Below are 17,397 nucleotides of genomic sequence, written 5' to 3' on the forward strand. Positions count from 1 at the left end.
TGATATAGGAAAAAAAAAAAAGGAATGTGGAATGTGAATTCGACATGGGGTTTTTTTAAAAAAGGAAGGGTTTGAATCTTTATAATAATTTTGATTACAAGACTAATGTGCACTAAGTAAAATCATAGAATCATAGACTCGTAAGGGTTGGAAAGGACCTTAAGATCATCTAGTTCCAACCCCCCTGCCATGGGCAGGGACACCTCACACTAAACCACATGGTCCAAGGCTGTCCAACCTGGCCTTGAACACCGCCAGGGATAGAGCATCCACAACCTCCCTGGGCAACCCATTCCAGTGCTTCACCACCCTCACTGTAAAGAACTTCTTCCTTATATCTAATCTAAACTTCCCCTGTTTAAGTTTGAACCCATTACCCCTTGTCCTACCACTACAGTCCCTAAGGAAGAGTCCCTCCCCAGCATCCTTGTAGACCCCCTTCAGATACTGGAAGGCTGAAATGAGGTCACCACGCAGCCTTCTCTTCTCCAGGCTGAACAGCCCCAACTCTCTCAGCCTGTCTTCAGACGGGAGGTGCTCCAGCCCTCTTATCATCCTCATGGCCCTCCTCTGGACTCGCTCCAACAGCTCCATGTCCTTTTTATGTTGAGGACACCAGAACTGTACGCAGTACTCCAAGTGAGGTCTCACGAGAGCAGAGTAGAGGGGCAGGATCACCTCTTTTGACCTGCTGGTCACGCTTCTTTTGATGCAGCCCAAGATACAGTTGGCTTTCTGGGCTGCAAGTGCACACTGCCGGCTCATGTTAAGCTTCTCGTCAACCAACACCCCCAAGTCCTTCTCCACAGGGCTGCTCTGAATCTCTTCTCTGCCCAACCTGTAGCAGTGCCTGGGATTGCCCCGACCCAGGTGTAGGACCTTACACTTGGCTTGGTTAAACTTCATAAGGTTGGCATCGGCCCACCTCACAAGTGTGTCAAGGTCCCTCTGGATGGCATCCCTTCCCTCCAGCGTATCAACCGAACCACACAGCTTGGTGTCGTCGGCAAACTTGCTGAGGGCGCGCTCAATCCCCCTGTCCATGTTGCCAACAAAGATGTTGAACAGGACCGGTCCCAACACCAATCCCTGAGGGACACCACTCGTTACAGGTTTCCAACTGGACATCGAGCCATTTACCACAACTCTTTGCGTGCGGCCATCGAGCCATTATTTATCCACCCAGTGGTCCATCTATCAAATTGATGTCTCTCCAATTTAGAGACAAGGATGTCCTGCGGGACAGTGTCGAACGCTTTGCACAAGTCCAGGTAGGTGACGTCAACTGCTCTGCCCCTGTCCATCAGTTCCGTGGCTCCATCATAGAAGGCCACCAAATTGGTCAGGCAGGATTTCCCCTTCGTGAAGCCATGTTGGCTGTCACCAACCACCTCGTTGTTTTTCATGTGCCTTAGCATGCTTTCCAGGAGAAACTGTTCCAAGATTTTGCCAGGCACAGCGGTGAGACTGACTGGTCTGTAGTTCCCTGGGTCTTCCACCTTCCCCTTCTTGAAAATGGGGATTATATTACCCTTCTTCCAGTCATCGGGAACTTCACCTGACTGCCAGGATTTTTCGAATATGATGGACAGTGGTTTAGCTACTTCATTCGCCAGCTCCTTCAGGACCCACGGATGGATTTCATCAGGTCCCATGGACTTGTGCACGTTCAGGTTCTTAAGATGGTCTTGAACCTGATCCTCTCCTACAGTGGGCCTAAGGTCTTCGTTCTCACAGTCCCTGCATTTGCTTTCCAAGACTTTCGTGGTGTGGTCAGAGCATTTGCTGGTGAAGACTGACGCAAAGAAGTCATTAAGAACCTCAGCCTTCTCCAAATCCATGGTAGCCAGTTCTCCTGATAGCTTCCGGAGAGGCCCACATTGTCCCTAGTCTGTCTTTTATTTGCTACGTATCTATAGAATCCTTCCCTGTTATCTTTTACATCCCTTGCCAAACTTAGTTCTAGCTGGGCCTTAGCTTTCCTAACCTGGTCCCTAGCTTCTCGGGCAATGCTCCTATATTCTTCCCAGGCTGCCTGTCCTCGCTTCCACCTTCTATAAGCTTCTTTTTTCCCTCTAAGTTTCCTCAGCAGCTCCTTGTCCATCCATGGAGGCCTCCTGGCCCTCCTGCTGCACTTTCTTCTAGTCGGGATGCAACACTCTTGAGCACGTAGCAGGTGATCCTTGAATATCAACCAGCAGTCTTGGGCCCCCCTGCCCTCTAGGACTGTATCCCATGAAACCTTACTAAGGAGGTTCCTGAAGAGGCCAAAGTCTGCTCTCTTGAAGTCCAGGGCAGTGAGCTTGCTGCACACTCTTCTCACTGTCCTGAGGATCTCAAACTCAACCATCTCGTGATCACTAGAGCCAAGGCTGCCCTGGAGCGTCACATTTCCAACCAGTCCCTCCCTGTTGGTGAGCACAAGGTCCAGCATGGCACCTCTCCTCGTCGGCTCCTCTATTGCTTGAAAGAGGAAGTTGTCTTCCACACAATTGAGGAACCTCCTGGATTGCTTGTGCCGGGCCGTACCATCCCTCCAACAGATGTCAGGATGGTTGAAGTCCCCCATGAGGACCAGGGCCTGCGAGCGTGAGGCTGCTCCTATCTGTCTGTAGAGCGCTTCATCCACAGAGTCCTCTTGATCAGGCGGCCTGTAACAGATCCCCACCGTAACGTCCCCCATTGCTGTTTTCCCTTTGATCCTGACCCACAAACACTCTGTTACCTCATCACCCGTCCCCAGACAGAGTTCCATACTCTCTAGACTATCACTGACATAGATAGCAACACCCCCTCCCCGTCTGCCTGGCCTGTCTTTTCTAAACAGCCTGTAACCTTCCATTCCGACACTCCAGTCGTAGGAGCCATCCCACCATGTTTCTGTGATACCAATGACATCATATTCCCGTAGCCTTGCACACATCTCTCATTCCTCTTGCTTGTTCCCCATAATACGGGCGTTTGTATAGAGGCACCTTAGCCGAGCTCCAAATGAAGCCGACTCAATGGCTGGGGCAGCTGGAACATCTCTACATCGCTCCAAGCACTTACTACAGGTGCTGGCAACTGACCAGGAGTGTTGAGATGGATCAATGCTCTCCTCCCCCAACACACCTAGTTTAAATCTTTCTTGACCAGCCTGGCAAGCCTCCAACCAAAACAGCTCTTCCCCTTCTTTGCCAGACCAGCTCCACCAGCCTCCAGTAGATCTGGCCTCCAAATGGAGCCCCATGTTCTAAATAGCCAAACCCCTGACTATGGCACCACCATTCTAACCATTTATTAACCTGCCAAACACACCTAGCTTTTTTAAGGTCCTCCCCTTTGTCCTGGAGAATCGATGAAAAAACTATCTGAGCTCCAGAGCCCCTAACCACCTCTCCCAAGGCTCTGTAGTCCTTCTTAATGTTCTCCAGGCTACTCCTATCTATATCTCTAACACCCACATGGACCACTAGAAGGGGGTAATAGTCAGCAGGACTTGCTAGAGCAGGCAGCCTCTCAGCAACATCCCTGATCCGAGCCCCTGGCAGGCAACACACCTCCCTCGAGACTGGATCAGGCCGGCAGATGAGTGCCTCTGTGCCTTTCAAAGTAGAGTCCCCTACTACTATGACCCTCCGCTTTTTCCTGGAGGCACCAGTAGTGATCCTCTTTACTGGTGCATCAGCAGGGTGCTCATTAGGTGTGGTGGGTGCTTTCTCATTAGCCCCCTGCAGAACTGTGAAGCAGTTCTGGGTGGGGACATCAGATTTAGGAGGAAGCCCCTTGTCCTTAATTGTCCTCTTCCTCCTTTTTTTGTTCGTTTTTCTCGTGACTTATTCCCAGCTTCCTGGGTTGCTGCCCTCCTTCTTTCCTATATGAGCAGTGCTAGACGTTTGCAGCCCCTGCGCAGTTTGGGCCTGAAGCAAGCAGCCCAGCTTCCTCTCAGCTTCCCTGGCATCTTTTAGCTCTCCAACAGCCTCCCGCAGCTCAGCCACCTGCTGCAGGAGGACCTCCACCAGGGCGGACCGAGTGCAGCCCTGTCCATTGTGCACCCTCGCCTCAAGAGACCAGTCGACGCACTTTCTACACTTCGAGGTCTGCGCCGCAGCCTCCCCTCTCATCGGCTCTGTCTGGGTGCCTGCGCTGGCCACCGCCGGGGCAGAGCTCCCAGAGCGGGCCCTGGTCCTGAGGCGAGTGCTCACCATCCCGCTCGTTGCCCGCGCAAACTGCCGCGCCACCCCCTGGTCGCTCGCGCTCCCTGGGGTGGGTTTTTCCCCACTGAGGGCTGGTGCCGTCACTCCTGGCGCCGCCCCCTGTGAGTCGGCTGCTCGCGTGAGCGGAGCTGCCGGCTCCTGGGCAAGTCCTGTCGAGGACTTGAGGCTCCCTCGGTCGCTGTTGCCGCTCCGAACTGAGGCTCCTGGACGCTGTGCTTCCCCCTGCTTCGGTGTTAAAGGCGTCCTCTCTGGAGATACCTCGGCAATTCATAAAATTCATAAAATTCAGTTCCTACAGCTGTTCTAAAGGAGGTAATGGTGAGAAGAATTTCTATGGAGTTTTGTCAGAGAGCTTTAGTGTTACTGGTTACAGAGTTGTGGACCTCTAGGGATTCCTTGGTTGCTTCAAACTTTACAAGCATTATAGAAGGACTTAAACAAGCTTCCAGTTTTGAGTTCTGAAACACTTCTAAACACCATTAGAGAAGAACTAAAAGCAGAGACACAAGTTCAGCTACTGTCCTTCCTTTCTATAAACCAAGGTCTACTTGGTATTACTTGGGTGATAAGCCAGAATTTCCTGCTTTTTTTTACAGTGGAATCAAAGTCCTTCAAGTTACAAAGGCAAATAAAGGGTGTGGTGAGATGAGCAGGGGTAAATTATTTAAGCAAGATCAAGAAATCAACAACTTTGCTTATATGTTTGTTCCAGAGAGGTACAATAAGGCCCATTATTTTAAATGCAAGTGATGAAACTGGGCACCTCCATTTCTGCTTGTCCAGTTTAAATGCAGGTAAATAGTGTTCAGTTCTCTCTGAGTACCAGATTTCTCCAAAATATTTAAGCCCAATACCAATGGTCTGAAAACCACTAATCTCCTCTGAAAGCTTAGGTTTATTTTCCCATCATCACTAATGCACAGGATGAGTTCAGCTTCTAAAAAAAAGTTTGAGCTATTAAGATCAAATTCTGACCATATGGGAGTTACAAGAAGGTCTCAGAGCAGGAATGTTCCATCATGTTAATTGATTACTGCAATATGTTGCACATGAGGAGAAGGAAGGAAAAAGAATGTTATAAAGATATTCCAGCAGGTCCCATCTTTGAGTAATGCAGATCACTGAGGATTTATTGCCCAAGAATTTACTGCTTTTATTCACATTTGGCTCTGATTTAAGGATCTGATCCAGATTCTTGAAACAAATGGTAGACAAAACCTTGACTGTGCTTGAGCTTGATCCTTTACAAAATTAAGTTAACTATTAAAAACAACACTTGGCTTATCTGTGACAACCAGATCTTTGCACTTTACAGTCCATAACTGTTGAACAACACTGAATTAAATGGTAGTCTGGCATACACTATGATATTTCCAAGATTATATTCTATGTAGAACCATGTAAGATTTTTTCAATAATACTATTTAATAACTTGTATTTATATTAGGTAAGCAAAAATAGAAGTCATTAATTTGGGCAATCACCTACTCATATAGTGTTGTTCATATTTATTTCTAATCCAGGCTGCATTCACTTTTATTTCTGTCCAAAAATGCCTTCATTCTCTGTGCTTGAACATTAGCTATATGCAGAAAAAAAGCCAAAATGGAAGCCACTATAGTGTAAGCAAAGGAAAACACAGGACAATTTGTGAGGGAAAGTGTGGCATAAAGGGAAAGTTGGGTTAACATTAAGGCTCAGTATGTCATCGTCTTCACTAACAATTTGGAATTTAAAATCAATTCAAATTACTAACATGAAAGAGCTTTCAATAAAATCATGGTGGCTGGACTTATGAGTCATCTGTGCCATATACTGAAGCTTAACTGCATTACTGTGGCCAAAGTACTGAATTAAAGGGAGTCAGGAGAGGGACAAGGCAGGAGAGACAAGAAGTATAGCCTCCAAAATCTCTATAAATCTAACCTCCCTCCTTCCTGCTGCCATCATTAGATTCCTACTCTGCTGCTGAATAGTCTCAGGTAGGGCTTTAGCATTTGACAAATGAAGGCAATTTGAGGTTTTTATACTTGTGGATACATCGTAGGACTTACTGTGTGACTTAAAAGCATTTTTCTTGTAAATCAAATATTACCTCGGAAAATAACAATACTGGCAAATGAAACCAGTGAGGTGCCACTCAAGACTACAGTCCCGCTTTAATTATGTTGCTCTTTGAGAATTTAAAGCTTTTAATCATGCCAGGCTGCCACATTTTGGGTTAAAATTCATGGGAATTTACAGATATTATTTTGGCCACTGGAGAGCTCACTTACAAATACAACAGGGACTCTATTTAAGTCATAGAAATTTTTGTGTTATTATTTTGTGAATACTCCACAATGACTGCAAAGTTCAAACCTAGCTGAGTTTATATGTGACAAAGTTAATGTAAAATGAGCTTAATTTGTAATTTTGTCTCTTTTGTTCTTCAGTATTATGTCTGTCTGATACACATTAGCAACAGATTCGGTGTAAAAAGAGGATCTTTTGATTGCTTCATATCTTCATAGCAATAACCTGTGTTAACTTTTGCATTAGTGCTTTAACCTTGAATTAATAAATACATAAATGAGTCCTTACTTTTATGCTGTTTTCAGCATCCAGTCAAGATAGTATCATGTGGTCTTATGACACTATACAAGCCAACAATAAACTGCTTAGAGTTTCATTCAATAAGACAATTCTTTATCTTTCAGATGAATTTTCAAATAGTTACCTATGAGATACCAGTCCAAAATATAAAAACAAAGCTATTAGAAACAAGTCTTGGGGTTTCTTTCCTTGTAGGTGTAAGGAGAAATGAAAGGGCTGGCAGCAAACATCAAGGGTAAATTCTGTTTCTCTCCCCTACTCTGCACGTATGCAGTTACACAGCATTGAGAAGGTTCAGCAACCAACAGGGGCAGATAATGAATATAACATACCATTATAGACACATAACCAAACAAAATTAGAAACTGGTACCAACTAGTTGCTATTGCAGATAAACACTAGAAAGACTGCTTTAGTTTTATGAGCATTGAAGTCTGATTTTATGAAATACACTGCATGAAAGTCTAAGCCTTTTGAATATTCCTTCAGCAGTAATACTCCTCCTGTTGACAAATCTTTTAAACACCTTATGTGAGCATCACTTCATGCAAATCAGATTTTCAGAGGTGCCATTTGAGAACACATGCATTAGATCCAAATCCACCAGAATGCCAGGGATAAACGCATGTTTCCGAATCATGGGAAGATCAGAACAGTTTTTAAGAAGCAGTCGTTCTAGAATATGGATTCATTTCTTCATGACACCATTTTCCAGACAGATTTATTTTTGAATATCAAGTTTTGAGTTCATCTTAGTTTGTATTTCTGAACCCAAGACTGTCAGTTAGATATTTGAAAAGCCATCTCTCAGACATTCAAACTAACTTATTCATGGATATGCATGGCTTGTAAACCTACTTCCATATACCAATCTTAATGAGATTTTGCTCCTCAGCCCTCTAGTTATGGGCAAAACAATCTGTTTTTGTGACTCCAGTGTGTATGCTTCGAATGTGAAATAGACTTGCACGTTTCTGTCTCTCATTTTTGTACCTGGGTGACAATTTATGTTACACACAGAGAAATACAGTTTTAAATCAGTAATAAAAATACTTTAATTGTATGTAATTTTCTGAATTTCATCTGGTTTCAGTTTTGTGTAAGCATAGAAAAATTACTGAAGTGTCAGTGTAGACAATGGAGTTTTTGAAAAAAACCCTCTATAATTGTTAACAGCAATTATGTCCAAAATATACCCCATTTAATATGAAAAGAAGAATGCATAAGCCATTTCCAGTGCAAGCACAATGCCAAACAGCACGATAGATTTTATATTTCTCTCAAGGTGTTGAAATTGCTGATTAACTAAATTCAATTAGTTAAGTAAAGTAAAAAGGACGGTATCACCATAACTCTAGTCATTTAGCCTTTAATAGCTATGAATTATTAACATTATGAAGTTGCTTGTGTATAGCCTGGGAACTCATCTTCAAACTCCCTAGGTGCTTGCTACAGACATGCTTACATGACTTGCAGTGCCTGAGCAACTGCACTCAGCTGACATACTTCTTGCCTGCTGACCCATGTAATCTGACCTTCTGTACGCTCCACTCTTATTCCATTTGTAAACCAAGGCAAATAGCCTTAAATCACCATCGGGATAGTTTAACACATTTTAATCTGCATTTACAAGAGGCGACAAATGCACTTAAGAGTCAAATTCAGTAGAAGTTTATTAAAGAACATTCATTTATAGTGAGCAACAACAAGTGAGCACTAGACAATGGTTTACAGAGGTCCCTTCCACCCTAATGTTCTCTGGGATTCTATGAATTATCTAATTTAGTGGCTAAATTGCTCAAAGATTTGCAAACAGTGAACCCTGATAGCGAAGAAAAGTAATCAGAACATCTCAGAGTAATTATCACTATGCTGATGTTATGATGCATCTTACATAAAGGAACTTTTATTTGAAAGGAAAGGGATTTCAGTCACTAATGAATAAGGTGCTGACACAAAAGGGTTATATTGGAATATCTGTAGCTCAGACTGGCTAACCAGTTATGTCCCTGAACTGCACATGGCTTTTAGTGCTGCCAGGGAATAGCTTAAATCTTACCTGGAGCTAGAATAAATTGTTGAGGAAGAAGATATGGGAATATGACAAAACTCACTGGTGAGATAGGGGCTGTAGAGAGGTAGATTATAGCCCTAAGCTTTATAGGCTTAAAGTTAGGTTTAAATTCTCCTAATTTGATACTAGACAATATATATATTATAATAACATGATGCTTTTTTTTCATGGACTGGTAACCTCGTCCAGTTCTGAGCAGAAGCCTGGCTTTTTCTGTCTGACCTACGAAGGTTGATCCAAAATCAGGAATTTTCCCATCACAGACAGACCAGGAAGCCCAAAACAGACAAACTGGGAAGTCAAATGACTTAAAGGACTTAGTCCCAGACCTGTAGCACTTCCTTATCCCATGTTCATTTAGAATTGCAAACACGCATGTTCTACAAAGTCAAGATAAATGTGAATTATGCACTCTGATTTCTGATGTAAGTCTGTCAAAGTAATTTGGACTGCACCAGAGGAATCAGTTCACAGTTGTGTTGTGGTGGTTTTACTTAGGTTTGTTTAAGCTCCATTGTGTTGGTATTGAAGAGCCCATTTGACAGCTTGGTTCTGTGTAGGTAGGCAGTGAAGAGGATGGATCTTGCATCAGGTGACAGGACACAGCAGATAGAAGGGAAGCAAATGGAAAAAGTCAGAATTGGATGCACATGAAATGAACAATCAGTAAGAGTGGAAAAAGGACTTTTTTGGCTCATGGCTCACTTAATTCATAAAGATGGAAATAAAGGCACCACACTAGGAGTAGCTTACCATCTCACCTTTTAGTAGCTTATGCCTTCATTCCTAAGTAACCATTGGCTCAGGTTTAGTCAAAACTTCTTTTCTCAGGTGGGATAATATTTCTGCAATGACACACCAACACAGTCACCATAGGAATAGTGATAGTACATACCACTCGGTACATCAACAATTTTCTTTCCATGCAGCTTGGATGGGCAAGGCCTACTGAGTACCTGGGTTATAGTTGTGGTCATCAGTAGCTACCTATGCACTAGTGACTGAAAGAAATAAAATACAGTCCAGTCATGTTACAATATCTCTTTGAGTTTCATGGTACTGGTAGCGTATTAAATGTTTGCTTTCTAAATTTAGAGTAGCCACATTGAGTGAGTATTAAGAAACTGCCTGATTTTTTTTTATCTTGTTCATGGATAAGCTTGATTTTAAGCATGCAAATACACCTTTTGAAGTTGTAGCAAATTTGCATGTGACACTATACATGTGCTTTAGCAATGTGCTTCATGGAACTGTTAATGATTTTTGTCCTGACCATTTTAATGCCCATTCTAGCAGCTTTCATGCATGAAATTCCTTTTACCGACACCCTTATGTGGATAATCTGGCATTTAACTCCTATCTTTACTGAGTCAGGTACATTTTACTTTCATCTTTATCCTAAGCCAATACGGTGTTTGGTGATTACCTTTATCAATCTCCCTGCACTAGATTTGAGTATACTCACTGAATAAACTGCACTATAAACAACCTGTTTGGTATATAGATAAGAACTGGACCCCTTTAATCCCAAATTGTGATTACATCAGGCCCCAAATGTGTAATTTAAGCATCAAAGCCCTAATTGCTATCACAAAGATAATTCAGTAACAGGGAAAACCTGAATGATGTTCAGATAAATAAAACCAGCCAAAATCAGTGCAAATCTGTAACCATTGCTCTCACATCACTTAGTGTATTTAATTTCATTTTGTATTTTTCTTTGTCAGGTCTACAAATAGAAAGAGCTCAAGTTGTTAATCAGCTGAACAGGTGAGAGTCAAGTTTACCCTCGAGCTTCAGAATTTCATATTGATTATTTTATTTTCCTACTGTTTACGATATGATTATAGTAAATTTATAATACAAGATTATAAATTAGTTATCAGATCTTGTTTACAATTCATAGAATCTTATTTACACTAATTTTGCACATTGTTTTCTATGTATGTGGTTTATTTTCCTTTAGGCAATTTTCATAGTTCCTTTCCAGTTATTTCTCATATATTTAATATCTGCTATTTTCCTTAGTTGAAATAAATAAATAAAATTAAAAAATGCCAAAACCCAAATGGGATTATCCAGAAAATAGTAGTTTATTGTAAAAAAGAAGGAAAAAAATACTACAGTTTGATGTGAATTGCAATGTTTGGAAACAGTAAAATATGTGGGACAGATCAGCTATATAAACTTCCAAAGTATATTGCTTGGAGTTTTGAATGCAATTTCTGCATTCTGGTTTTTTCATTTAAACATAGACAGATGCATGCAACAAGATAATACATGCAACTTCAGTATAGTCTACCTGCGATCATGCAAACTTTATCAACAGAATTTAATCAATAAATGAAACAGAATTGTGGACCCCCTACCTGGAGTGCGGAGTGGTTAAATTATATTTTTTCTTTCTATAATGAACAATTAATTATTGTTTACAAAGTATGAAAAATGGAGAAGAAAAATGGCAGCTAATATAAATATTTACTTGACAATCATTTAATAAATATATAAATCTTTTCGTCTTTCCTTAGATATTCAGCTCTTTTCAGCAGAATAAGGAGTAGGTAAGTTACAATGATAAATTATTCTTTCCAGTTTCATATTCTATTTATAGCCTTTTCCTTCATTAAAGTTTTTAATTTGTTTTGGGTTTGCCAATTTTCATGCTTCCGTGTATTTTTTAAGAAATATTTTATTACAATTCATATTTCTTTCTTTTCAAAATTATAGACCAATTACTTTCTGAGTAAACAAGAATTCCTCCTTTTTATGTGAAATGAACTACTAGCAAAAGTGGTTTCTGATTAGACAAGCTAATTTTGAAAGGACAGATAGAATCAAGCAATGAACTGGATAAAAATAATAACGGAGCATACCTTGTTAGATAACAAATGGAACAGGCTTTGGAGACAATTAATGCAGGAGATACTTAATGCTGAGATATGTTAAACAAGTTTTGTCTTATTTATTTGCTGCTATAAATCATAGCTAATTTCCTTACATAATGTACTGTAAGCACCTTGCTAGCATCACATTTCTGTAAACACATGCCTCTGTAACTGTTCTTTCCTACTTTACATGGAAACCCCTGCACCTTTTCTAGGAGGGGTGCATGTGTATACACTTACATATGTGTCTGTGTACGTTGATAGATAGATCCATAGAAAGACAGATCAATTGATAGATTGATTAATCAATCAATCAAATAAGGGAAAGGTGGTCTAACAACATTCGGCATGAATACTGCAGGAAAATGTTTGGTAATTGCATCCAGTAGATAAATACGATTTCTTTTACACTGGGTTTCCAAATGACTAAATTACAAACTGTGGGCCATTACTTGCTGGGCTTGATTCAGTTTGAAGTCTTACACTAAAGTAGCACTTTTCATTGAGTTGTTGGAAAAATTGTATCAGAGTCAGGTGGTCTAAGGGATATTTTTTTCCTATATTGTCTGCTGTGTATATAGAAGTTCTGTTTCTAAGAAGCAGCATAATCAAGGAAATTTTTTGAGTAAAAAGCCAAAGTGCTAGACTTCTGAGAAAAAAAAAAAATGCCTATTATTCCTATCCTTTTATGTTTATGAAATGAGCATATGTGTACACAGTTCTAAAGAAAGAATCAAGTTAGTATTAAAATTATCCCTGGCTCATGTTAATGACCTGCCCCCTCCAACCTTTGTCAAACTTTGCCAGACTCCAGAAGTCAAGGATAAACAATATAAGGTTTAGAACTTTAAAAATGTGTGCAATATAATCACAATGACATTTCAAGTTCTTCAGTACAGATCCCAGCTACATCTGTTCAGCTTTTTATTCAGCAGTTAAGCAATTGGCAATTTAGTTAGGAAGGATAACGTGTAGTTGCACATCCCTGTTCTGTGTGTTCAGCGGTTTTTGTTTTATCTGAAGCTAGAGAAATTTTATGTAAGACCTGTTTGTCTCACCTTTAAGAAAAAGAAATACATTTTATTTAACAGTAATACTTCCTTGGCAATTTTCAAGACTGCTTTCAAATAGTAGAGAAACACTATGAGCAACTATTAAGAAATCAGAGTTTGACATAATTCTCTAACTGTATATTCTATGATTGCATTTTGTATCAAACGGTAAAATTTACTGCTGTGAAAAATTCAGTTATACTATTTCTTCATCAACTGCTTTCAACTAGGAGGTTGATGAAGCAAGCAGATGATACACAGTAGCTTAAAAGGGAACTGGGCAAGGTTATATGGAATCAAAACAGATTTCCTCAAATATAAATTTCCATAGATATAAAGGGTGTAGGAAATGCTTCATTTTCTCTGGGAACATGAGGACCCAAGTGGTGAACTTTCTCTTATGATTTTGAGAATGAAGGACACCAAGGAGTCAAGGGAAGACTTCAAAAGCAGAGTCAGCCACCTTGAATGGTTAATAGACACTATCCTCCAGGCTACCTATGGACTTAATCCGATGTTTACTGCTAAATTGCTCCATCTTCCTCTTTCTGTGGCTTTATCTCATTAGCAAGAATTGTGCTGCTTCCTCTTTGTCTTGTGATCTGTGAATGTCTCAGTCATGGAAAAACAACACCATAAAAAACTTTCAGTTTCATAGGGCGCATTCAGTCCTCTCAGCACCTTTATGATCTCTTCTATTAAACAAAGGAAAAATGGAAAGAGAGACCTGCTTCATGCAGCCAATCTTGGTTTTGGGTAGCCAAGTTCTTACAATGCAGGATCCCTGTAGAAGAGTTGTTTTGGACAGAGATGTGTCAGGCACTATGCCTCAGTGTCCTTCACTTAAGTCAATCCTATCATCTCCAGTCTGAGGAGCAGCTCTTTAAAGTACAGTTAGAATAGCGTAAGGACATGATCACTTATGAATATGAGTAAGCATATTCCTCCAGTAGCATAGTATCCAATTCAAGTAAGAAAGAGCCATCAAAAAGACTAAATTTTAAATGTCTGCTGATTTTTAAGGACATCAGTAGAAAGGTAGCAAATACCACCAGTACCATAACCAGCCAACCTTTAGTCTTGAAGGGAAGGGAATCATGAGGTTTTATCTCTTTCTGCAATCCGAGGGGAGGCCCACATGCTGTGACAGTGTGCAGAATAAACTGTTCTCCTTTGATCTCACAATTTGTATGAAACCAGTTCCCCTACTTTCATTTGCTGCAAATTTCAGTTCTACATAATGCTTTAATAGGAAAAACTTCAGTGGTACTGCTGGAGAAATAAAAAAAAAAATAAATCCCTAAATGTGTGGATGGCTCTTATTACAAATATATTAACCAATTACATCTCTGTTTCCTGCTTTCTGCTTTTATTTTTCACCACTCGGCCAACTAATCATGTGGATGGTAATTTTCTTGCTGAATAGTAACATATTTCTAAGCACTCCGTATACTAAATTTTTTTTATTTACTTCCAAACACTTCTTATTTACTTCTTTTTGAAGATTATACTGCCAAATCCCTCTTATCTCTCATGTGTGTATCTGGAAATCATCCATAACTGCCTTCTCTCCTTACTCAGCCAAACTGCACCTTAATCCAGTAAAACAGCTTCATAGTTTCAACATCTGAAATCTCTTTTGTATCCTTCTCCAATCACCAAATCCAGTGCTTCTACGTGTCTGTTACTAATGCTATATTACATGTCTAGTGTTGCAGCAACTCTCATTTTTCTACTTGTTCTTTCTTCTACTACACCAGCTTCCCTTTTGTCAAGGCTTCGTGGATATACACTGCCAGAGAGTACAAGATGTGAAAGATTGTCCTGGGAGGTAGAACCAAGCCCAGAACATGAACCTCTAGTACCTCAGCACAGGGGATGAGATTGGGTTGGTAATATGTGTCATGTCAAGATTTTGGGGTATTATTGAATAGCACCATTCTTTGCTTATGAACCCTTGACTAATTTTGCATCATTTCTCATCTCTATTCTCAGGACCTTATGATTTCCTCCTGAGAGCTCCCACCTTAAAAGAAAGTTCTTTCCAAGATTATTGCCTTTCTGGCCTTGTGATTTCTCTTAGAGTACCCACTCCTACTATGACTAGCCTGCTTACTAATTGAGCTTAGTTTTAGAGTCGTTCTGCATTTCAGAAGTCCTTAAAACATTGGAAAACCACTCTGTCAGAGAACCACTGCAGAAATGCAGTCACAATTCACTGCAGCGTGTGTTAGTAAATATGACTGAACCTCATCTTGCCTGCCTGTTCCTGTTCATTCTCATTTTGTAAAGAAAAAGAGCAAAAGATTAAATAGTCATCTAGGTTCATGGAAAGATAAGTTTCGGTCAAGACTGTCATTGCATAACTCTGCATGTTTTATTTGTACTTTTGTTTCTCATGGGAGGTGTTGCCAGGAAAAATACTTTTGCCTTCTCATGTCTGAATCAGACCCTCCAGGCAGCTCACACTCCAGTCAAATATGACACAATTTAGAGGTTGCTGTAATATGTGCTTTGAATTTTTTTGTTGTTGTTGGCCTAAGGTTGTGTGTAGGCCAGAGTTACATGTTGCCAGAGAGCAAAATATTTAACACATAGGAATGTTTTCCTTTAAGTTTCAGTTGTCTTAAGACATGTGCAATGAAGAGCATGGGAAAAGATAGAGAGGCGTTAGAGCACAGGTTGGATCACTCCCATGGAAACAGAAAGGGTGATGTATTAGCTTGAATGGGTAAGAGGGACAATGGTGGAAAGACAACTGAGTGCAAGAAACATGGTGATGGGAGAGTAAGAACCATCCTGAGGAGGAGGAAAAGTGCCAGAGGCAGGCTGTAACAGGAACCAGCTGTGATTTCAAACACTTATTGAATCAAACCTCCTGCAGCATAGCCCCATGATGCAGCCTGGGGACCAGGGAGGTCTCTGGGGAATGATGGTGAATGATCTAGCCAAAAGACAGTGAAGATTTTGAGGCTTGCCTGTGTTTCTTTAGAAAGTTGAACAAAATCAGCACATTTCTTGGGAAATAGTTCTGTATTGATGAACCAGCATTTTCTGTAAGACAAATATTCTGTTGACAGTTTTGACCAGCTTTATTTTCAGCATCAAGGGATTTTGTGCTACATCTCTCTGTCATATCCACTCTGGTCCTTGATGCAGGAATTGTCATCTTTAGTTATATGTGCACATTGCCTGCAACACTGTCTGGAGGCCATAGACAACAGCACAAATAGGTAGCCTTTCATCCACTTCCCCCCCGCCCCTCTCTCAGCGGGATTGGGAAGACAATCAGAAAAAAAAACCCTTTTAAGGGGTTTTAGATAAGAACAGTTTAGTAATTAAAATAAAGTATAATATAATACTAGTACTAGTACTAGTACTAATAATAGTAGTAAAGGGACATAATAAAAAAGAGACAGAGACAGATTAAAAAGAAAAAAACAATAAACACAAGTGATGCACAATACAATTGCTCATCACTCACCGGCTGATATCCAGCCCGACCCAAGCAGGGATCTGGGCCTTCCAGGTAAATCGCCCCAGTTTATATACTGGGCATGACGTGTTGTGGTGTGGAATACCCCTTTGGCTACTTTGGGTCAGGTGTCCTGTCTCTGCTCCCTCCCAGCTTCTTGTGCCCCTCCTCACTGGCAGAGCATAAGACTGAAAAGTTCTTGATCAGAGTAAGCACTACTGTGCAATGCCTAAAACATTGGTGTGTTATCAGCATTATTCTCAGACTAAATCCAAAACGCAGCAATGCACCAGCTACTAGAAAGAAAGTCAACTCTATCCCAGCCGAAATCAGGTCACTAATGCTGCCAGAAATTGATCCTGTCACATCACAGATCAGCCCTGAACAAGTGAACTAAATGCAACATTCCAGATTATTTTTGGTATTACAGGCATAGAAATACACTAAAGAAAAACTTTAAATTGCCAAATGTGGATAGTTTGTACCCAGGCAAAGTATGATCACAAGTAGTGACACTGCTGTCCTCTTTTTTGTGGAGAAGCTGATTTAAATGTAAGTTTAGTTCACTCTTTTCAATTTATTTCTCCTTTTAATTTCCTCTTTTCATATAGGGGAAATTATGATCTTATGAAGGTGACATTAAATGATCAAACAATATTGAACAGCCTAATGAAAATCTTAAGCAAAAGTCATTGTGAATTAGGTATTTGCTAAACTGACAACACAAGCCTTTGTAAACCTGATATTGTTCTTATGTAAACTCATGAATGGAGACTTTCTCAAATAAATTACTTAATAACATCAGAGAGTCATTGGCTGTGTAAATATATCCCAGGGGCCCATACTAAGATTCCTGAATTTAAATGTTCAATAGAACTTCATATTTGTCACCTTTACTAATGAGTTTTTCCTTATGAAATCATTATTAGCATGAAAAAGTTAAATTTTGTATCTAATTTCTTGAATTAATGCTGTTTGAAGACCCTAAGGGTTTGAAAGTTCTTTCACTGGAATTCATCATTTACATAATTCTCATAGCCCCAACACTTTGCTCTCAACTATGAATGCACATTGTGATTTTTTTTAATGCATTAAGGCAGCAACTTCTATTTTTCTC

The 17,397-nt window shown here is 40.4% G+C and overlaps 1 protein-coding gene across 7 annotated transcripts in view; it reads left to right on the forward strand.

The window, feature by feature from the left end:
• Positions 1-17,397, forward strand: part of CELF2 (CUGBP Elav-like family member 2) — a 567,687-nt gene that overhangs the window by 99,396 nt on the left and 450,894 nt on the right. For all 7 annotated transcript variants that reach the window (XM_030479087.1, XM_030479090.1, XM_030479069.1 and 4 more), the window contains 2 exons: positions 10,596-10,638; positions 11,397-11,429. The gene's annotated coding sequence lies outside the window, so the exon portion shown is untranslated. The remainder of the gene's footprint in view (positions 1-10,595; positions 10,639-11,396; positions 11,430-17,397) is intronic.

The sequence above is a fragment of the Strigops habroptila genome, chromosome 3 (genome assembly GCF_004027225.2).
Source record: "Strigops habroptila isolate Jane chromosome 3, bStrHab1.2.pri, whole genome shotgun sequence".
NCBI classification, from domain to species: domain Eukaryota; kingdom Metazoa; phylum Chordata; class Aves; order Psittaciformes; family Psittacidae; genus Strigops; species Strigops habroptila.